Source organism: Rhinolophus sinicus, chromosome 2, assembly GCF_057876585.1.
Source record: "Rhinolophus sinicus isolate RSI-liver-muscle chromosome 2, RSI-T2T, whole genome shotgun sequence".
NCBI classification, from domain to species: domain Eukaryota; kingdom Metazoa; phylum Chordata; class Mammalia; order Chiroptera; family Rhinolophidae; genus Rhinolophus; species Rhinolophus sinicus.
The window spans coordinates 143,827,430-143,849,517 of record NC_142502.1 but is presented as its reverse complement, the minus strand read 5'-3'; positions in this window follow the sequence as shown (position 1 = coordinate 143,849,517).

Below are 22,088 nucleotides of genomic sequence, written 5' to 3'. Positions count from 1 at the left end.
TTTTTTGTAGTAAAGAATGGCTGCACTTATACCCTGCAGTCCCTCCTCTACCACCCAACCCAGCGTGGCGCCATGGAAAATGTGAAGCAAGTGTGGACGCCTCTCCGCCATTAGCCCGCACTGCATGTTGAAGTGGAGTCTGCATAATTGTACAGTTAATCTCAGATAATGGTTCTGAATGTTTCCAAAACCCGTCAGCCTGCTCAAACTACCTACCTTTTGCTGCAGCCAGTCTTACTTCCTGAAGCTTTGACCATAAATCCACATTGGTGGATTTGGGTATCTTTTGGGTATCTTACTATCTCAGCAGTCTCTGATTTACAGCCCAGAATCTTCCATAAGGTGACTTTGATTCCAACTATGGTATTTAATGCTGCGGCTTAAATTTGCCCGGATGGCAACTTGAACTGTTGGTGCTTGATTCAGAAATTCTGGGTGTGGGCGGACATCTCTGTAAGAAATCTGGCTGAGTGAGGGGTCAACGCTAGAGAGCTGCGCTACCTTGGTGACAGAGCCATTGATGTGAAAAGACCTTCAGACGTTAGGCTGGTCTAAGCAAGATTTTGCAGAAGCTTGTTTGTCTCTGGCTCTCTCACAACCACTTTCTCTGCTCCTTTCTTCTCCATTGACCCCATTTTCCTGATGCTCTGAACTTTTATGTTGCCTCCTGGTTCTGCTCATTTGGCTTGTTTGCTCTTAGAGCCCGCAGACCCAGAATCACTTGATTCCGCATGCCTCCACACTTCCATCGAAGCTGTGGTTCATCATTTCAGTTGATCGTGCTTAAGAGAGGTTACAGTCCCCGCACCTCACTTGGATCCCACCTCTGAGGAGGGGGAGTTTGGCTGTGCATGGATTGGTCAGGCTTGAGGGCATTCATTAGGTCCCACTTTCTAAGAGGTAGAGCCTTTTCTGGAATGGAATGAATAAGCCCATTTCATGGCCACTACCCCATTAATCTTTCTGGATACAGCTCCTTCTTAGGGCCTAGAGAGGTTAGGCAGGGTTGTATGAAGGCTTGCTATTTTGGGGGACAGGATCGGTAGGGTCCATCTGTCTCTTTTTCCCTTATATAGCTTATTCTTTCTTTATATGCTCTGTCCTTTAGAAGACCGGAAGTAAGAGGTGCCCCCTTTCCACTGTGGAAGAGATGCCCCTCATCGCCTTCAGCTCACTTTAAAACAGTAAGTAGAAACTAGAGTAAGATTCTGGGGAAAGAAAGCTACTTCAGCATTCTACTCCAGCCAAGACAAGTTCTGGCAGGCAGCAGCGCTCAGCAGGGCTTGAGATCCACCATAGGATTTGGGGCCAAACCCCATGGTGCTGATAAAGGATAAATATTCTCACCATTGTCCTCTGTGCATATAGGTTTCTGGACCACTCCTAGGGTGGTGTGGCTAGCTGAAACCAGGATTCTGGGGTTCCTGAGCCTCCCTGGATAAATGCCTTAATTTTGAAGATCAGATGATTATGGGATCTCTTTAGCTATAGCTCCATCTTTTTACCTTCCCCATGGTCATTAGAAATAGATGTAAGAAATCCAGCAAAGTTTTATAACTACCTCATGCTAAGATCTGAATGATTAAAAGTCCATTCCTGCAAGTCGTATTATATTTTAAACTGTCAAGAATTAACCTTAATTTCTATTTCATTTATTTGAGTTATAGTGCACAAGGAAGGGAATAATTTTGGGAAGAGTCAGAATTTAGGCCACAGTAACCTATTTTAACATGAATTAAACCATATGTCAATTTGCAATACAAGACTAGCCCTTCATTTTTGATCACTCTGAGTAGGACTGTATTTTATAACCGTGGGTATGATCACCTTGAAATAAAAGTCTGCCTGTTGGCTATCTCACCCACAGCATGATTTCATGAGGGAATGCTGGTACACGCGTGGGATAACTTGGGTGGGGGCATAGCGGACTCATCATCCTCTCTTTTCTTATGAGAGAAAGAACCTTTGGGACTAGAATAAAGGCAGACTGTTCATTTGAATCTCAAGTCCTAATTTCAGGGAGTTTTCAACATGCCTGACATATTTAATTTTGAAAAGGCAAGCTGAGATCTTTCAGTTTTTAGGGTACTTCAACAAATGAAGCTCACTGTTTTGAAAATTTTGTAGTCCTTATTGAATCATTTTGAATGGCTGAACTGTTTGAGCTTGTTATTTTTGGATAATCCTATGCACTTTGCTTAACCTTTCAAAGTCGTCGTCTTTGGTTTAACCCAGGGTTTCTCAACCTTGTCACTATTGACATTTTGAGTCAAACAATTCTTCATTGTGGGGGGGCCATGCTGTGCCTTGTAGAAAGTTTAACAGCATCCCTGGCCTCTATCCACTAGATGCCAGTAGCATGCTCCCCCACCCCCAGTTGTGACAGCCAAAATGACCCTAGTTGAGAACCATTTGTTTATCAGTTCCCTCTGGGGAGTAACATAGGGAAGAGCTATCTGTGTCACAAAGATATTTCGAACTCTGGTGGCATACTCCTGATAATGGAATGGCGAACTTCCTGCCCTTCTTGGATGCCATTTTAAAATGGCATTTATGCAAGGACAAACACACCACAACGCAGAGCTCATTTCTTTAGGTTTGCTCACACCTGGCACTGTATCATGGGCAAAATTATTTCAGCGTCTTAAAGAACAAGGCATTAATAATTCCCCCAAAGCAACGCAGAGGGTGATATGACTGAACACATGACCAGATTTTTAAAACTCCAACTCATCAATTGATGATGATAATATACTTGGGCATTGCCCATGTTGTTAACCTCAGCTATCAAAATAAAGTAATTATACTAATTACAAGCCTCTCAAAACCCAGCTCAGTGTCCTTGTGCATGAGAGGCAAGCTGTGCCACAGTCACTTCCTGGGGGCTCCGACACCGTGTGAAGGTTTTAGTAGCTCATCATGGGGCCAGAGTAGTCACTGTGTCAGGGAAAGGAGAGTTAGAGGTGAGTCCTTGGGGAGACTGATGGGCTTTTCACTGGAATGGCCTTGCGCCCTGGAAATAGTAGCAAGGAGCCGGCTGGGCCTGATGGTCTGGAACCAGAGATTAAAGGTGCACCTAGGCCCAGCGAGCTGTGACTGTCCGAAGTGTTATGGCTGACGGAGTTAGTCATCCACTCGAGCCGGAGTGCTGAGAGGGCATTAAAAGAAGATCCAGTAAATGCACGGTTATTGGCGACCTTTCTATCGGGAATTGAGGTGGCGGTGTGCAGAACTATACAAGGTAGCCACATTTTATTACCAAATATCTTGAACTGACAGCCGGGCTAAGTGAGTAAAATGTGGTTAAATCTGAAACTATTCATGGTAAAGAGACACCTAGCAATTGAATCAGAAATGGATGTGCCATCAGATGTGAGAGCGCAGATCTGGGAACAATGAATGGAAATTTGGATAAAGGTAGAGAGCATTGAGAAAAAGGAAAGAAAGGTATCAGTATCAACCTGGATTCGGATAGGTTTGAAAACCATGGCACCCAAAGATTGTTTACAAGAATTGCAGTCATTGTGGCCTTGAATTTCTTTTATACTCTGACCTAATAAAGACATCTGCTCAAATTTTCCGCTCTACAATAATTAGGCCATTATGCACCACCTCAGTAGCCAAATAACATGTCAGGTCTAAAATAATTGCATAAAGCATTTACTATTGGATTGTTACAGCAGTAGGAAAAATTACTTAAATTAATCCACATCATAGGAATAAAGGGGTGAATAGAGTGAAATACAGTAAAACAGAGGGACAGAATTTTGGCAAAGCCACCAAAAGCCTGGGAAGACTTATGTGGTATAAAAATAACCATGGATCTGACAGACTAAACAATAAAATTGCTCAGCTAATTAGTATCTTACATTGAGTGAGTTAAGTGAAGGTAAGTTGATGGGAATAATTGACAAATGCACACAAAAATTAACTCAGTACTCAAAACATTACAGAAATAGAAGGAAATCCAGGATTTGAAAAATTAAGATAAGTAATTCCAGGAAAGCCAAATAAAATGTTCATCGGCTTGACAATAGAACCAATTAGCTCTCACTGAGTGTGTTCCTCAAATGCAATGTGTGATTGAATTGTGGGCAAATGTTTGCAGTTTCTAATACTGAATAGCTGTAGCATTGTGGTTGTGAGAGAACCAAATGGGGCAGACGAACCATGGAATTGTCAACTATTGTCATATCTGAACAGGAGGTTACTGAAGCAATACAAATAACAATTCACTAGAAAGCAGCAGATTCTGACTTGCAAATAAACGAGTTCAAGAAGCTTCCAGCAACACGTGACAGTATTGCAAGATGTTTCCTGCAAACACCACGTCATTCAGACATAAAGGTTGATTCATGGCATCTGGAAACAGCTGCCTTTTACTGAAAGACAATGAAATTTCAAATTGCATTAACTATAGCCTGCTAATATGCTTACCTGCTATCCACAAATCACTGGCAGACATTTGGGGCTGAGAAAATTTCTTCACATTGTCAGAAAAATCAGGTCATGACTAATAAACAGAAAGTATGTTATAATTTGGTCCAGGAGGTAACCACCATATCCCCAAAAGGTTCAAGGACAGTGAAGTCAATCAGAACCGTCTGGAACTGTGACTGAAGTTATTAAAAAATGATGGGGGTCTGGGGTTCCATGTCAATGGACCGACCTATAATACTGCTCTTTAGTAGTTGTCTCTTTGGGGACAGACCTGTATAGCCTGGGACCAGATCAACAGAAGCCTACTATTAACCTGGTATACTCCTGTCTCATCTTGGTCACTGCTAATTATACACAGTGCTTTTTCCCAGATCTTAAACTTAGGAGTCAGGAGTAACTGGGTTCAAATGGGAACCCTTCAGTGTGATGTCCCTAAGGTACTGTGCTTCACTAAGTCTCATTTCCCTTGTTGCTAAAATGGGGATGACAATGATACCAACATCTTTGGATTATTATAAGGTTTGGATCAAATCAGAATCAGGTAATGTATGTAGAATGCTTTCTGGCAGCTAAAATTCAAAATCTGGCTGGGTGGGGAATGAACAACACATTTTCTAAGTCATGAATAATATATTTTCTTAAAGCATGCACGTCCTCTTCCTTCTGTAGAGAGTGGGAAAACCTCTGCAGGTTTGTGGGCTGGTGAGGAGCCTGGACCCCATGATTCAGACCAGAAATGGGCTTAGGTGTGAGCTTCAGTGGTTAGAAACCTCAGTCTGAGGAGTTCGTGGCCATAAGGACAGAGCTGAGGGGTGACACCATGGACAGGGATGAAGCAAGAAGTCAAGAGCAGGGCAGTCAAGATTGGGGTGGGAAGGGTAGTGCAAGGTGGGCAAAAGCTCGAGTCCAGGAAGAAAGCCAGGGTGCCAGGATCTTTCTTGCACATACTCAGGGCTGGTGGCATGGCACAGAAGTGGTTAGCGGGCTCAAAGTGCATGATTGAGGTAGACCATGCAAGTCCCAAGGCTTGCCTTTAACACATCTTTGTACCATTTGGTGGGTTGTCTAATAACAGTGTTTGCTATAGAGACGAGATTATTTGGAAAATTCTCACACCCTTCATTCTTGAGGCCTCTCCATCTAACGTAATAATATTAGTAGTGATCTGAAAGCTAATCGACTGACCTATGCTAGACTGCCACTGTTGCAGAGATCGCCAGACGCTCACCAGACCCATTTCCTCTTCTTCCTGAGCGTACAGTCCAAACACATTTCCCAGCCTCCGTTTTGTGCTCATGTGACTGTGTTCAGCTAGAGGAATGTGAGGAGAAGTGTTATGCACCATTTCTAGGCCTGGCTCATAAAATCCTACGTGCATCTTCCAAGCTCCCTTCTCTTGCTAGGATGACATTGAATTTTATGATGGCTTTGGAAATCATGTTAAAGATAACAGAACCTGAGCTGGAGGGAGTCGGGCTTTTGATTAACTCCTTGGAGGTTCACTACTCAACTGCTAAATTGAACTGTTGCATGAGTTTATTGTTCCCAGCCAGTGAAAGGTTGGGGTTAGTTTGTTAGATCAGCTAATGTTACTGTAAGTCCTATGGCAACCAAGTGAAGATGTTGGGATTTGAAGGAACCTATAAATAACACCCCTCTCTTCCTTGCCTGAATTCAGAGCCAACTGACGGTCAACGCAGGAGCCAGTCAGATGGAAACCAAATGGTAAACTTTAATGAGTACGTAGATATGAAACCAAATCAGCTTGCTAATATGCTCTGTGTCCCAGCCCCGCAGTTTAGAACCTAAGATCGCCCACTTAAAAGAAAATTCTCATTTTAAGGCATGTATACTCATCTGGGATTACAGCATTACTCTTGTCCAAGGAAGAGAAGAGAAAAAGAGACCAAATTCTTAGGGTTCATAGTTCTCTGCTAACTGAGAAGTATTGGCCAATAGTTTTCACCTCCCATCTGTGGACTATTTGTGAGTAGAGGGTGACCCATGAGACCAGGAGTATTAATCTAGTGCCTGTCTCTTTACATGTCTACACAGGGATTGAAGTTCCTATCTGCAAACCACACATGGTCTAATGGGCACAAACCACATTTTTTGGGAACTCATTTTGCCACCATGGCCTTTCCATGAATCCTTTTAAAGCAACCAGAAACACCCTTGGCTTTTGTCTCCTGTCAATCTCGATTTGGGAAAGTCATTCCGTTCATTGACCAGGCTGCTATGTCAGGGATGTTTGTAGACCAGTGAGGGAGGGCACCGACCTCTATGTCAGACACGCTGAGTCAATCTTTAGAAATTAGGAGGTGGCATGTTCAGGAAGATTACCCTCCCAGCGTGCCGTATCTGTACAACCTGGGTGCTGACGGATTTCGTCATTGTCCTGTGGAGCATTTTCCATCATGGTTATGATTGATTTGGGTCATCATGCCAATTGCTTGTGTACAAATTGGCTATTAATAAGCTCCCAAAGTCAGAATAGGTGATGAGATGTGTCACCCAGTCATATAAAAGAATGCAAATTTGATCTCTTATTCGCAGTTATTAGAGGATCTGTCAGTTTATAAATCCTACAGTTCTTTGTTTTGTTGCCAAATGGAATGAAGCATTATTACAGCTTTCAGCTGGGGGAGGTGCCTTCAAATTAAAGGCTGTACTCCTGAAGCAGCGACTGTTTCAGGGAGACTTGCTTGGTCTATTATAATCCTGCTTGTGGGCCGAATCCCTAAAGGATAAAACTAAATAGCACTGACTTTGGGTGTAAGATCAGACATCAAGACCAATATCACTTCCTAAGCCGTTTGCTGTGCATGAGTAGCTTTGAGCTCCCTGCCAACTCAAAAGCACGGTGATGTAGCTGTTAAGCAGAGTACAGAACTTAGAGATGATCTACAGTTGCACTGGGGTATCCATGAATGCAAGTCAATCCAAATGATGAAAAGAGATTCCATTCTGATATCTGGGCCATGGTCAGAAAGTTGAAATATTTTGAACTTAGAGGACTAATGGGGAGCTCATCGAGATCTGGGATGCACCAGTAGTGCCGAAGAGCTGACCACCCGGCAATAGAAGAGAAACTGAATGAAACATTCATTTACTATTGTTATTGTTAAAAATGAACTTAAATTTTCACGGCTTTCCCCTCCCATTTATATGAAAAGACACTTCCAGTTCTATAAAGCTCTATATGCTAGTTATAGTTCTGTTACTTCATTTGAGTTTTACAACAATCTAGGGAGGTAGAGGAAACGGGGGAATATAGTCCACGTTATGCAAGGAACAAGATGAGGGCCATTGCTGTGTGCTAACTCATGGTGGAGGACAGCAGAGACCCAATGACCCAACCCAGATCTCGAGGTCCCCAGGAAACGCCAGCAAGTCCTGGGAAAATGATCTGAATTGACTCTGTGTGAAGAGCAATGGAAAGGATCCTTCTGTCCTACAGGCAGGAGAATCAGTGAAAGTCTACAGTTCATTTTCTGCACAGATTGCAAAAATTGAATACTGATTAAATTCAAGCATTTAGAAAATGACCTGTACACAGGACCACAAAATTGTGGTCTGGGCCTGGAATTACAAAAGCAGCACTGACCACTTCCCCCTCATTTTATAGCTGAGTCAGATTTAGAAAGAGAGAGTACTGAAATGTTTTTGATTAGCTAACTAAATGTTGGTTAAGATGAGCTAAAAATGACAGGTCACAATGAAGTATAGGTTATACCAACTCAGAATAGGATGGTCTAGGAAACATGACGTTGGTATATTTGGATGCAGGAGTACCACAGCTAATGAGAATTATGCTTGAAATTAGAGGAGTGCATCACTTTTTCTTATGATTAAAGTAAACAGCTAAAGCCATCAAGCAGATTATAACTGGGTGAGCAAGTGGGTAACGGGGCACTACAGTATAAAAAAAAAAATATTTACAACAGCGCAAGGCATGCAGAGAATATGCGTTGAAACCATGTCCACATATTTGGACCAACGGAACACAGGGTCTCTTGTTCATTTATTTTTAAAAATAAAGTAGTGGATAGTATTGCTATTCACTAAACAGAAATGTCCCAAGAACATACACAAGAAAATAAGAAAGGTGGGTCCAACTGAGACAAATTTGAAGATTGCAGTTCATGGACGTAAGACCACTCGTTAATCTGGCTTCCAGGCTGACCTCTGGAGAACCTCTTAGCCCTGGGCACTGATTAGAAAGTCATGGGATGTTGTCTCCTAACCACAGACAAGAGTTGGTCTTGATTTCTTGAAGCGCGCTTCACACATTATTTCAGAGGGCTATAATTCTAGACATCTGACACAATTGGGAGATTAGGAAGCTCAAAAACAGTTCAATATCTTTCAAGTCCATTTTGTTAGAAAGTGATTCATGAGACCAGATCAATCTGAGCTATAGAAATATTAAATAATAATAGAACCTAGGATTTATAGGACACCTTCCCTCCCGAGTATGAAATGTTTTCACGTATACTCCATTTGATTTAGGTGAATATGCTCTCCATGAGGTACTGTGGGGAAGTGGAATCATTCCCATTTCAGAGAGAGAAGCACCAAGGCATATGAGAGGGGAGGTGATTACCCAGCACCTGAGTATCTGAAGTAGAACTGGAGGGTTCAATTCCTCAGTCACTCTCCCACAAATACTGATGGTCCAGATTCTAGCAGATTATCCTAGGGGCATCAAAAACACTGTACACGGCCAAGTTCTCATCTGTTTCCCTCATCCTGTTGTAATCTTTTTGTCAGTTCTGTGTCCTTTGACTTGATGATTTATCATACCTTCGTGAGAGAAAGAGGACATTAAAGAGTTTCTTTGGAAGTCAAGGAAATCACTGCTGTTTTGTGGAATGGAGGAAAACTTGGCTAATCGCTGCTCTGCCACTTTGGAAATGTTGAAAAATCAGTAGCAAAGACTTAGTTAAAGCTCAACAGAAATAAAGGCAGGGCAGTAAGCCACCTGCCATGGCTGGGGGTGCCTTGGCAGTAAATCCAGGAGGTGGTTTTCATGTACAGTGTATAATTTGGGCCCTGACAGAGCCCGGATGAAGAATAGGCCCATATAACTATTGATCCACAGAGCTACCAGGGACATCATTTAACTTGATGGCTTGTGTTGGTCCCTTAGGATGTGGAGTCAGCTTTAACCTGCAAGGAAAAAAAAATTAAAGGTAAATGAAAGGAATAGAAGGGAAAAGCTGTGGAGGACCTGCCCTGCCATACCTTCTCTTTTTCCGTACCCTCTCTTTTAATAAGAAACATTTCCAAATGACCCCGGTTTTCAGCTGTCCTGAAAAGTGTTGGTTTATTTCATTCATTTACTTACCTAATTATGTAGATAAATTCCAACCACTTAAGGTTCTCTTGGACATTTATGAATACATCATCCATACCTAGTTTCCAACAGTGAATACAGTCGAGAAGATAGAGGGAAACAGTCGCCCGCTGGTCACAGTCGCGTGCAATCACAGGCCGACGTGAGACTCCAAAGGGGGGAATGGGGTGCCGCGACCCGGGGCGGAGTTGGTTGCCAGCCACTCATGGAGTTACCTTCTTTCCTGGAGACTCTGCTGTACCTGGCACTGCAGGCTCTGGTGTGTGTGAACCCTCTGATCCAATCCTTCCTTTAGGTCATAGGCATATTCCTAACTCATGACTCTGCCCCACATTCAGCCCGTCTCTGACACTTTTGCCTTCTTCCTGCACCCTGGCTTGGGCCCCCGTTGCATGCTGTATTCATTCTGCTTCCCAGCCTGTTTGTCCATTTCCTGATTTCGAATCCCTTGGCTGGGTTATCTGTGGATAGCCTTGCTTCATCCTGTTGACCTAATGGTTGGGCCCTGCTGCTCTAGTTTTGACCCTATTCCCCTTCTTTGACCACAGTTCAAACTGTCCTTCCACTTATATTGCTTTCAGCTGCTTTTAGTAAACACTCCATTTGGTCCTGGCCATGTTCCAGAAACTTAACCCTCAGTGTATGCTTTCCAGGAGGTAATGCTCCCTCTGACTTTACATCATGCTAAGGTATAGGAACACATGTTTAAAGGCAAAAAGATCAGCATTCTCATGCAAAATTCATTTCTAGTGTTTTGTTCATTTCTGCCATTTTCTTAAATAATTTGTTTGTAATCAACCCACAGTCATAACTCACTGTTGGTGAGAAAGAAGATGCTTGCATGTCATATCGATGAATGTGTACACCTTCCCCGGGCTCAAGTTCCTTGAAGGTTAGGACAGTCTCTTGGGAAATTGTTTTTCCTTTAAGGTGCACCCTCAACAAGTATTTCGGATTGTTTCACTGAGAGAATTTGTGAATTGAAAGAAAAATGTTTTATGTCTTGCATCTTCTAAAACGGGAAGCCCGCGCTCTTCTAGGTGCCCTGGCTCCGTGCTCTCTCAGGTCCTCACCCACTTGCCTGACCCTCCTCAGTGTCATCCTGACCTTGTCCTCAGCCTTCATAGTCTGCTGTGTTTCCAGGTTTGGCCTTGGCAGCCTTCTCCGCTCATACAATTTCTCTGATGACTCCCTAATCTATAGATTGAACCCATACCTTTCTCCTTTTTTACCCAAATGTGTAATGGATAGGGCTACATAGTTATCAGAAAGAAATTTCCAACAAAAAATGCCAAACCCATCATCATCAACTTCTTTACAAACTTGATCATCCACCTATATTTTTACCCTCAAATCATACCCATCTCTCCTTTGCCACCTTCATCTAATATGGCCTTCTACCCAGGCTTGACTTCAATTTTGTTCCCCTATCCCCACTGTGCACAGTATATAACAGGAGTTCAGCATGTGTCAAATCAATATGTTAATGGTAACAAAGCCTTAGGGGTGAATACAAGCAAAATGTGAGCCGTTAAGTTTTAACTAGGTATGATGAGCACATCTCTACTCCCTTGCCAACTAAGATCTAATGGTAGTGGTTGTCTAGAACACTGCATTTTAGGAATATCAGACTAAGGTAGCGTTCAGCAGGTAAGAGCCTCGTGGTCAGGTAGGAGGGCACAGAAGGAGAACATTTACAGTCCTCCTGCCAGGGATCTGCCACTTCTACTGTCTAGGCAATAGGACTTCCTCCAATTCATAGAGTACTATGAAGAACGTGACACCGAAAAGTATTAATGTCATGGATAAATGGGTGTATAGGATGGGTTGTATTGCAGAAAGACGGGAGCCCCTGTGTGAGTATGTATGTGTGTTTGTGCTTCTGCGTACAAGTGGAAAGACTATTTTCATCTTGATTTCTGTAACACATAATTTTCATGTCTAATCTCAATTTGCTCTATTGTTTATGAGTTCCTAGAGGTTGGGCTTCTTATTTCTGACCATTTTTTAACAAAAGCTTTCTGTGTTGTTTTCTTCTCATGGAATCAGTAGGTGACTTTAAGATCAGTGTCTCAGGTGAACTCCCCTAGAATAGATTCTCCCAAGAAGCTTCCAAAGCTGGGAACCCCCTTGCTTGATGCTTGTATCACCCAGAAGAACTGGTAGAAAGTGGGTGTTTATTGAAAGGTGTAAACAAACTCATGGGTGTGCGATCAGAGGTTACCGTGCACCCCTGAGGCCAGGAGTTATGCTGGGGCAGAACTAGTCCCAGTGGTCCGACGTGCCCGGAAGTATGCACCTTTACACGTCCTTGCTGTATACACAAAAATACAGCCCATTTCCCTTACAGGGTAGATGCCAGGGCATTTGGGCTGTACATAGGCATAGTCATAAAATATTGCTGAAACACAAGAGAGATCAACACCAAAGCTTGATTTCCCCCCACTTCCTTCTACCCTCAACTTTAGAAACAATTTCTCCCCTTTCTAAATGAAATTGCTGCCAATTGCACAACACCATGGAACTTACCTAGTTAATGTTAGAGGGAATAAGGGGCCCGTATGGTTGAACGTAGAGAATAGAGCAAGGCTGCCGTTCCTAGGGGCCCTGGTAACTGTTTCTTATCTCTAAGATTTATAGAACTCTACACATTTAATATTTAAGCTGAAAAATCTACTGAGGTTCAAAAGAAGCTCCAGGTTGCAGACTGATATATACTGCTGGTTGAAGGTAAAACAGTAAAACTAAGAATAGTCATTTGAGATTGACGAGGGAGTATACTGATAGCGTGAGGATACATGACTACAGAATAATTTGAGACAGTGATGAGTCTATGTCTGTGCCATCTTACTATGTAGGCACTGAAGGCTCAGTATCTACTGCTTTCCATTTGAAGTTGCCCATTGAGCATGAATACAATTCAGCATACTTCAGCATAATTCTAAGGTAACTGCAATTGGAGCAGAAGTTAGGAGATACAAATTCTAGCCCAGATGCTACCCTGACACTAATTCGTTTAGGACAAGTTACTTAATTTCTCAATGCCTCGATTTCCTCATCTGTAAGATGGGCACAATACCTACTCCACATATTTCAGCTCATTCTTGTAAGGATAAGGTGAGCTTTGCCGGTGAATGAGTAGTACATATGGAGATACAGCTAGCCAAAAGAACCTCCAAGTATGCGAGTGGAAAACTATGAGATACCTCAGTGGTACAAATGGAATACATCAGGAAATGGAGGTGGCTGTGAAAACCAGTGTGGGTATAATGCCTGCAGAATCTGGCACAAACAAAAATTGTGTATCTATAAGCTGGCGAATGCAGATATTTGGTTCAACAGTATTTCTTGAGGGCAACACACCATCCACACACAGCATATTCTCGCTGATCAGCAAAGGGAAGCAGGAGATACTCAATGCAATTGGTGGCCAGACTTGCCTGATTTGCTCCCATGACAGTCTAGTCCATGTGACCATTGGCTCTGCTTCTGTGTCCTGGCTTTGACATTTTAACATGGCTCTCAGCTTGGCTGTGCATACCCCTTCCAGGAATCCCATCTGGGCTCATCATGGTGGGTTGCCTTGTACTAAAGTCTTGGCAGCTGCCTGTTTGCTGGGGCCTGGGCTGGGCTCAACTTGGTCTCCTCATGGGAGGCTTAAAGAGAAGAAATATAGGAATTTAGCTGGATGCCTGAGGTTTACTCATCTGTCTTTTTTTTTTGTTGCAATATGGTAGTGCTAGTGGTCATTCATATTGGGACTCTGAAGATAAAGTGTTCTAGAATTGTGGCATGGTGCAAAATGGGGAGGATATAGGGAATGTAGTCGGAGGGAGGAAGCAAAATATATGGGGGCATTGCTTGTTTTTCTCAGTTTTCAGAAGCAAAGAGAACTTGCGCAGCTCCTGAAAGGAGAAGAAACAACAGGAATTAACCTTTGGGGCACATACTGAATTTGAATCTTGGGTCTCCCTTTTGAGACAAACAGCAACTACTCAGAGAGAGACAATATTTTGTGGGAACCCTGATTATGACTTTGGTGAAAGGATGCTCTTTATAGTGGACCATATTTCTGCAGGCAAGGAGTTCAATGTAAAGTTCAGAGCCACAGAGGAATTGGATTTGGCATGGAGGTTCTACCAGGAGAAAAGGACTGCTGGAAGAACGCGGTGGATTTTAATCGAGCAGGTCAGGGTCAGAGGCTCTATTCATTCTATTCATGAATGAAAGGGCAAGTATAGAAAACACTAGAACTTTGTTTAGGAGAGATTTTGCTTGTGGTAACAGTTCCAGTAAAGCAGCTTGGTTTGAGGTTTGAACTTGGCAATATGAATGAGAAGTTGGGCGGTAGCAAGTTGGAGGATGTTTTCTAATACCTGCTAGGAAGTTTTTTTTTAAATGATGGAGTTGGGAATCATAGCTGGAACAAGGGTAACCTAAAAGGTAAAAATACGACCTAAGAAATCATTTGTGTGTAGCAATGTGCCATTAAGTAAAGTGTTTTGGTTGCAGAAATCAAGGATACAGAATTTATATAAACATTTGAGAAATACACCCTATAAAAATTTGGTAAAGAGAAATTTTTAGTTAAATTTAAAAAATGAAGTTAAGTACTCTTAAATTTTAGTTCAAAGAAAAATAAAGTTATGATTGTAGATTATTTAGACATTAAATGAGAATAGCACATGCAAAACACTGGTCAAGTGTAGCTAAAGCTACATAATCAAAGAAATACGTATAACCTTGAATGTTTTAATTAATAAATAAGAAAGACTAAAATAAACTAAATATTCAGCTCAAGAAATAAAAATAAACTGTAATCTTAAAAAACATAAAAGAAATCAATAGCTATATTTTTAACAGTTTAATGAAAAAGAAAAGAGAGCCTCAGAAGAAGAAGGTAAGTGGAATGAAGGACAGCTCTCACTTCGGTAGCTGGTCTCAAGATTGCAACTGGTTCTTACCATTCTTCTCCTCTACCATCCATCCTCTGCTGGTCTAGGTGTTTACTGAGGGATGACTGGCACCTACATGTTTGAGTGGCCAGAGCCCCCGGTCATAATGCCCTTCTCAGGCAGTGGCTGTGCACTTGTCCCTTTACTGTCAAAATTGGACAAGGTTCTACCAAGAGATACCCCAGTAAGTCACTTGGCTTCCAAGAGCACTCTTCTCTGGCCCCATGTATTTCAGCAGCCCTACTTCCTCCTGACGCTCAGGTCAGTTACCCCAGTGATTCATTGCCTGCTCATTTCTTGGCACGAGGATCCTGAGGTGACCATATGGATGTCATAGCTTAGAGTTTAATGGGATTCTTGCTGTGTCACCTGAAGGAAGCCTTCCTCCTCTGGGACCCAGGATTACTAAATCTACAGAGCTCAGGAACAGGAGTCACAGATTCCCACAATTGAGTCATTGTGAGTGATGGTGAGTGGTGCTACTCCTGTTTTTAGCTAATTTTTCCCTGAACCTATATATCCTGTTGGTGGAGATTTAGCACCAGACAGTGTGTATTGATTTAGGGTGTATAGTGCATTCTGAAGAGGGTGCCTCATTCTCACAGAGTATCATCTCCAAGCTGGCACCTCAATTGCACTTCAAAAGGCCATCCCATTTTTCTATCAGGCTGACAACTTCTGGGTGATATGACACGTGATAAGACCAATTGATCTAATAACCATGTACTCATTGTTGTCCTTCCTTTGCTGTAAAGTAGGTTCCTCGGTCCAGTGTGATATTTGTGGAATCTCGGTCAGCAGATCAAATATTCTACCTAAAATAGTGGTGCTGGCTAAGGCCTGTGGACAGGAAAGGCAAACCCATCTATCCCGAGAACATGTTTTCAGTTTCAAATAAGAGGAATCACTGCCCTTTCTAGGATAGAGGGGGTGCGATGTAATCATGGGTTGTCTCCTTGAGGGTTGGTGTGCCATTTCAGAAACTCAGGGTTGGTTTCTGTTGCCGGTTGGGGAGACATTTGGAGGCAGCAGGAGCTACCTCAGTTCTGGTGACTGAGAGGCCCACACCCAGGCCTCGTCCCTGTCTCTATGGCTATGCTGTTCCTGTACACACTGTGCCAGCACCGGGGTGGCTGATGCAGACGGAGGCTGGCTAACATCAACTGGGCCAGTCGTCCTGCCTGCCTGTTAGCCTAGTCCTACAGAGGTAGACTCTCTCCATTAGAGTAATTAGCATGAGAAATAAAGATCTCACATTTTGGGCCACTTCTGTAAATTATCTTCATGCTTCTTCTTGAGCTCTTCTTGTTACGATCTTCCATTCTCTCTCCTTCAGGCTCCCAACACACCAGATAAACCATTCACCTTGGCCAAAGGTCCACATATAGTCTTACCTTGAGCCACTTCTGATTCCATGCAAAGTGCATTACCAGGTGCATCTTCTGAAGCTCTGCCCTTTAGGAAGATTTTCTGTGCCATTGCCTTTCTAGGCCACCTCTGAGTGGGGCTGATGTGTAGCAGGCACCCATTTTCACCCTGTATTCACATATTGAACAGACATACCTGTGACCCCAGCTCGGCCTTTATCCCCCTTGTCATTTTTTCCCATGGGAGAGTCATAAAGGCTGTAGCCATACTAGGTATAGCCATGCTAGATGTGAGCTGAGGATACTACGTTGGCATAATAGCAGTGAATGAATTGCCTGCTTGTGCTATTTGCTTGAGCCTCCAGTCCTGCTTGTTGGATGACATTCACCTGAGGAGGAACTCCTGCTCCGCCTGCCCGGCCTTATTACTTGTTCATGATGTGCAGTTCCGGCCGTGCACTCGTTTGATATCCCATAAGCTGGCACTGCACTTCTGCTAGGAGCTAGTAGCATCCAGGAAGCATTTCTCTACAGAGCTCTCGACCACTACAGTGGCACGCCCTTGCTCTAGAACCCAGGGGGCCGTGCTGGGAGTCGCCCAGTGGGGCCTACCATAAAATCTATAGGGCATCTTTTCCCCACACCAGTACCTCCAATGCCACAGGGTCTGCCAGGTAATCTTGACCTGGTGGCCGGCCTGCTTCATTGCAACTTGTTCCTGCCTTGCAAGAGCCCTTTTCTACTCTGGGATCTACTCCAAACTATCATGTCACCCTATAGGGGGATCAGAGCAACATTTTCAAATACAGAAAATGCTGCCTCCAGAACCTGGACTACCAGGCATTGTACTTCCTCCTTATTGATAGGAGGTGTGAGATGCAAAATTTTGCCCTTTATTTTGGAAGGCATGAGTCAGCATCCCTGGATCTCTAAAAAAATTCACTGATGTGACAAGTCCCTGAATCTTCATAGAGTTTATCTCCCACCCTCTGGAGATGTGTTTTCCTAAGGCTTCCCACATGCTTATTACTTCTTACTCATTCTGCTCAATAGCATGGATCAGTGTGATGTTCTGAAAAATGTCCAGTAGATTCTTCTAGTCTCCTAAGGTTACAGTATGACGGGGCAAGATGTACTCTATTGTCTGTTGTAAATGTATTCTATTGTTTTTTCTGAAATGAAAGAGAACCATTTATGATCATGCTTCGATAAAAGGGATGGAAATAGGGATTCCCAGATCAGTGGCCGTATACCATATATTTGAGGCCGTGTTGATCTGTTGTAGAGAAGGTACCACATCTGGCACAACAGCTGTAATTGGAGCTACCACTAGGCTGAGTTTGATGCCACCCACTGTCATCCCTGGATCTCTCTGGTTCCGGTAGTAGCCAGATTGGTGAATTAAATGGGTATAATGGGCACCACCACCCCTGCATCCTAGGTCACGATGTGGTGTTTAGAGTGGCACTAATCTGTGATAACTTCCCCAGGACCTGGTAGTGTGTTTTATTTATAATTTTTGGCTGCAGTGGGTAAGTTTCAGAGGCTTTCACTTGACCTTCCCTGCTACAGTAACTCTTACCCCAAAGGCCAAGGAACTCATGTAAGAATTCCATCAGCTACCAAGTATGTCTCTTCCAGTTATACATTTGGCATCCGAGGACATTTTCACAGGGTGGATTTGTGGACGCCCTTGTCCTGCGAGACTGGGCGCAGGACTGCATTTATTACATGGCTCCCATAAGCTCCCACTCTAACAGGGGCCGTGAGGATACTTTGTGTGCTCAGACCCTTTGCTCAGCAGTCCTTCAAGTGCTAATTTTTCACGGTCCCCAGTATATGATTATCAGAATAAGTGGCTGTAGGTCTCTTTAGGGAAGGATTAGGGAAATTATTATGCTTACTGGCCTTGGTGTTGCAAGGTCCTTCCTTCTGAGTATCTAGCCTCTCCTTCAGTCGATGGTGTCTGATTTGGAGAAGTAGTTCAAGCTCAGCAATTGGGCAAAGGACCGTGCCTTTTTATTGGAGGTGTCTGCCCTAGGCCTCCTGGTCATCCATCCATGATTTCTGTGTAGATCGGCAGTAATGGCTGCCCATTTGTTTTGTCCATAGGGATCCATCTACATAGCTCTGCATGAGTCACGTCCTCCTGGCTGCCACTTGGATCTTGCAATTCATTGTGTTCATGTCTCCTTCTTGCTTCTGACCGTTAAGTATGACTATCCAGTCTCTATAGTTTGGTTCTATCATCTCCTCTGCTACCTACCAGTGGGCCCAGTTTTGTAACAGCATCTCCTTTTCTCTGCTCTGGACTACAGCCCCACTCACCAGCCCATGCCTTGTTGCCTTATTGTTTTGGTAAATGGGGTGTCCTCTGGACCCCATTTGTAGAAAATAACCAACAAGTGAACTTTCTGGGCCCTACATGGTATATTCACTCATGCCTACTTCCCTGGGCTTTTAAACCATCTACCATCTGTTAAGGTAGTTTGGGCATTTCTACTTCATTTAGTAGGTTCTTTCTTTCTCTGATCTTCTAAGAGCAGTCCTAGCAGTGCGTTAGTACCATTTCCTGGGCCAGGGTATTAAATTAGATCCGTGTCATAGGAGAGTGACTTCATACTGATAAACTCTTCCTTGCCCAGCTTCATGTTCTGCGCTCACTCTTGTTCTGGCACCCTCAGCATCCAGTCCCATGTATGTGTTTCCAGCTCCTAGGCCTTACAGCATCTTGGGGATATAGTTTCTTTCTTCCCTTTGCAGGCCCAGCATATCATCATCCAGGTTACCTTGTGATGTGATCCTACATATTGTTCTCTTGCCCAGCAGGGAAGGTGGGGGAAGAATTGAGGGAGGGTACATGTTGTTTTACAGGACAGAAGCCTCTGTGTCCTCTTTAAGCAAGGGGGTGCTCTAGACTAATAGCAAGCAGTGGGCCACTTTTGTAGGTTCAGAGAGTTCAGGGGGATCTGGACTGTAAAGGTTTTCAAGTGTATTGACCCAAATGATCCATCTCAGGTCTCAGGTTCCCTTACCAGTCAGGGTCCTGACCTTGGAAAAGCAGACGTACCAGGTCTGAGAATTCAACTTTCTCTTGAGTTTTGCTGCTCTTATTATTAAGTGTTGGGCTTGATTTTTAACCCCCTGTTCCACCAGGAGATCAGGAATCACAGCCTCTTTACATGCTGCCAGGGAGGTCCTCTGACTTTCACACTTAGCCTTCAATTGGTGATAAATTATCCTCAGCCTTTTCTTGTCTTTCTCCAGTGCATCAGTGCCACTCAGCAAACCATTAGATTCAATTGTCCTTATAATTAGTACTTCCTCAGAACCTCTCCAACTTTAAGCTACTGCACCTGCCAGTGTATTCTTGCCAGGTTATCCTATTCCAGGTTGTCAATGGTGAAAAGTTGTAGCAATTGCACTGCTATAGCAAGCCTATAGTTTTCACATACCACAAGGGATGGAATCCTCATTGCCAGCTGGTTAGCAGGGGATCCAGGTCCAAAACTGCATTTTAATTAAGTCCTCAGATCACTCCTGGCAACAACTATCTTAGAACTGGTTCTCTGGGAAATTGAGATGGAGGCGTATCTGCCGGAAGTTTATTGGGGAATGTTCTCAGGATCAATACCTCAGTGGGAGTGGAGGAAGGTGTTAGCCTGTCATGCAGATGCCACAGGAGCTATACCCACTTTCATGGGGAGCCCTGGAGCTGGGATGGATCTTGAGACTCTCTCTGCTTTGAAGCAAGGATACCCCTTAACCTACCAGTTGCTGGACCTGGGCTTTCTGGGGGAGCAGTGTGACTTTGGGCAAGGCAACTCTCTCCTGCTAAGGGAAGTTCCGGAGAGGGACTTAGCTTCCATCTGTTATCCATCAGCACCCAGCAGCTAGGCAGATGAGTGCACAAACCAGGGAGGGTCTGGGCAGCACATCACAACAGCCATTAGTTCCCACGTACTAGTGATAACCCAATAAAAATACAACCCCATTAATAATAGCAACCAGCAATGTAAAATGTGTTCACACAAACGGAATGAGAAATGTTAAAGACTTACATGAGAAAAACAGCAAATTTTTCTTGAGAAACAATACCTTGATAAATGAAAATATTTACCTCATTTCTGAGTAAGAAGACTTAAGAGTAAAAGTGACAGTTCTTTTCAAATTAATGGGATAGAATATTCAAAAATAGACCAAACCAAATATAATTATTTGTGTATGACAAGTATAGTACTTAAAATCACTGGGGAAGGAAAGATCATTTAATAAATTAAGATATCCTACCTCATGCCCTATACCAGATTAATTTCTGTGTGAATTCAATATTTCAGTAGAAAAAAGAATCCATAAAAGTTTGAGAAGAAAATATGGGAGCTTAATAAAAAATAAAAAAAAGGGCACTATTGTCATTTCCATTAAAAAAAAAAATGTCATCTTTTGGTGGGGGAGACATTTAAGGCATAGTACTAAAGGTAGATTATATATAAGAAAAGAATAATAAATTTCATCTACTAACTAGATTATTTTTTCATAAAAAGTAATGAAATTTTAAAAATAAGTGAAAACAAGGAATAAAATATTTGTAGGGATAGGTCTACTAATAAAGTTTAAAGAACTCCTATATTTTAAGAAAAAAGACAGGGATTCTAATAAGAAAATGTGCAAAGGATATGAACAGATAATTCACAAAATCAGAAAAATAAAGTCAATAAATGTATGAAAATATTATTACCTACTAGTAATTAAATACATGCAATTGAAAGCAACGAATAGTAGCATTGATCACCTATAAAACTGGGTAAGGTTTTTAAAAAATTGTGATACCTGCTGTTGTCCTGGATGCAGGAAGTACACATTCTCATCTCCAGAGAATGTAAATTGGTGTAAACTTACAGAGAATGTAAAGCCCATATGGAAGTGGATTTGGATCTATATATCCAAAATTTGATTCTTAGACCTTTGACCTAGCAGGATTCATTTCTAGGAATGAATCCTAAAGAAACAGTCACTGATATGCACAAAGGTTCCCCTACAATGGTGTTCATTATACGGTAGTTTCTAAACCCAAATGTTGGAAACAACTTAGGTTTTCTAATGGCCATTTGTTGAACTAATAATAGCTTATATATGTTATGAAGTACTACATAGTCTTTAAAAAATGATGTTGTAGAATGATTCAGTGACAGAAAGGTGTGCATGGTAGAATGTTAAGTGAATTTAGCAAGCAGTCAACTGAGATGAACAATTGATCCCTTTTTTTCTTTTTCTTTTTTGCTAATGTACAGGGGAAAAAAAGAACCCCCTGCACGTATGTTCTGCAAAATATCGATGATGATTATTCCTAGTTGGCCAGGCTTTAAATAAATTCAATGTTTTTCTTTTTGATTTTCTGTATTTTCTACAATGTTTTATAAGTCAAGTTTACAATGAGTACCTTAAAAGTAAATGAAAAAAAGCTCTGTACTCAGTTAGTCTTGATTCCACCCTGATACTATTTTAATGATTTTAGAGGAATAAATCTAAGTGAGAAAGAAAAAAGAAACCCATAGAATCCAGGTTGGCTCCACAGGTCCTTCTCTGATGAGCTCAGATTTTTAAAAATGTACAAAATTTAAAAGAATAAACCCAAAACCAGGAATGTCTAAAAGAGAATGTTGGGGGGGGAGGGAGGGGGGGAGAGAGAGAGAGAGAGAGAGAGAGAGAGAGAAAGAGAGAGAGAGAAAAAAAAAATGAAAAGAAAAATTTAAAAAGCCAGAAAACTGAAGCTGAAAGTGAACCAAGGCTTTCAAAAATGCTTAGCGGAGGGAAAAGGATTTAAAACTAAGCATGGAATAAGAAAAGAAACCCTTTTGGCCGGGTGCTTGGCAGCACCAGGGTACTGTTGATGAATGACTAGTACAGTGCAAAATCCGTCAGTCCTATTTTACATTCATCTCTTCTGCCAAAAGGAACGATGCTGGG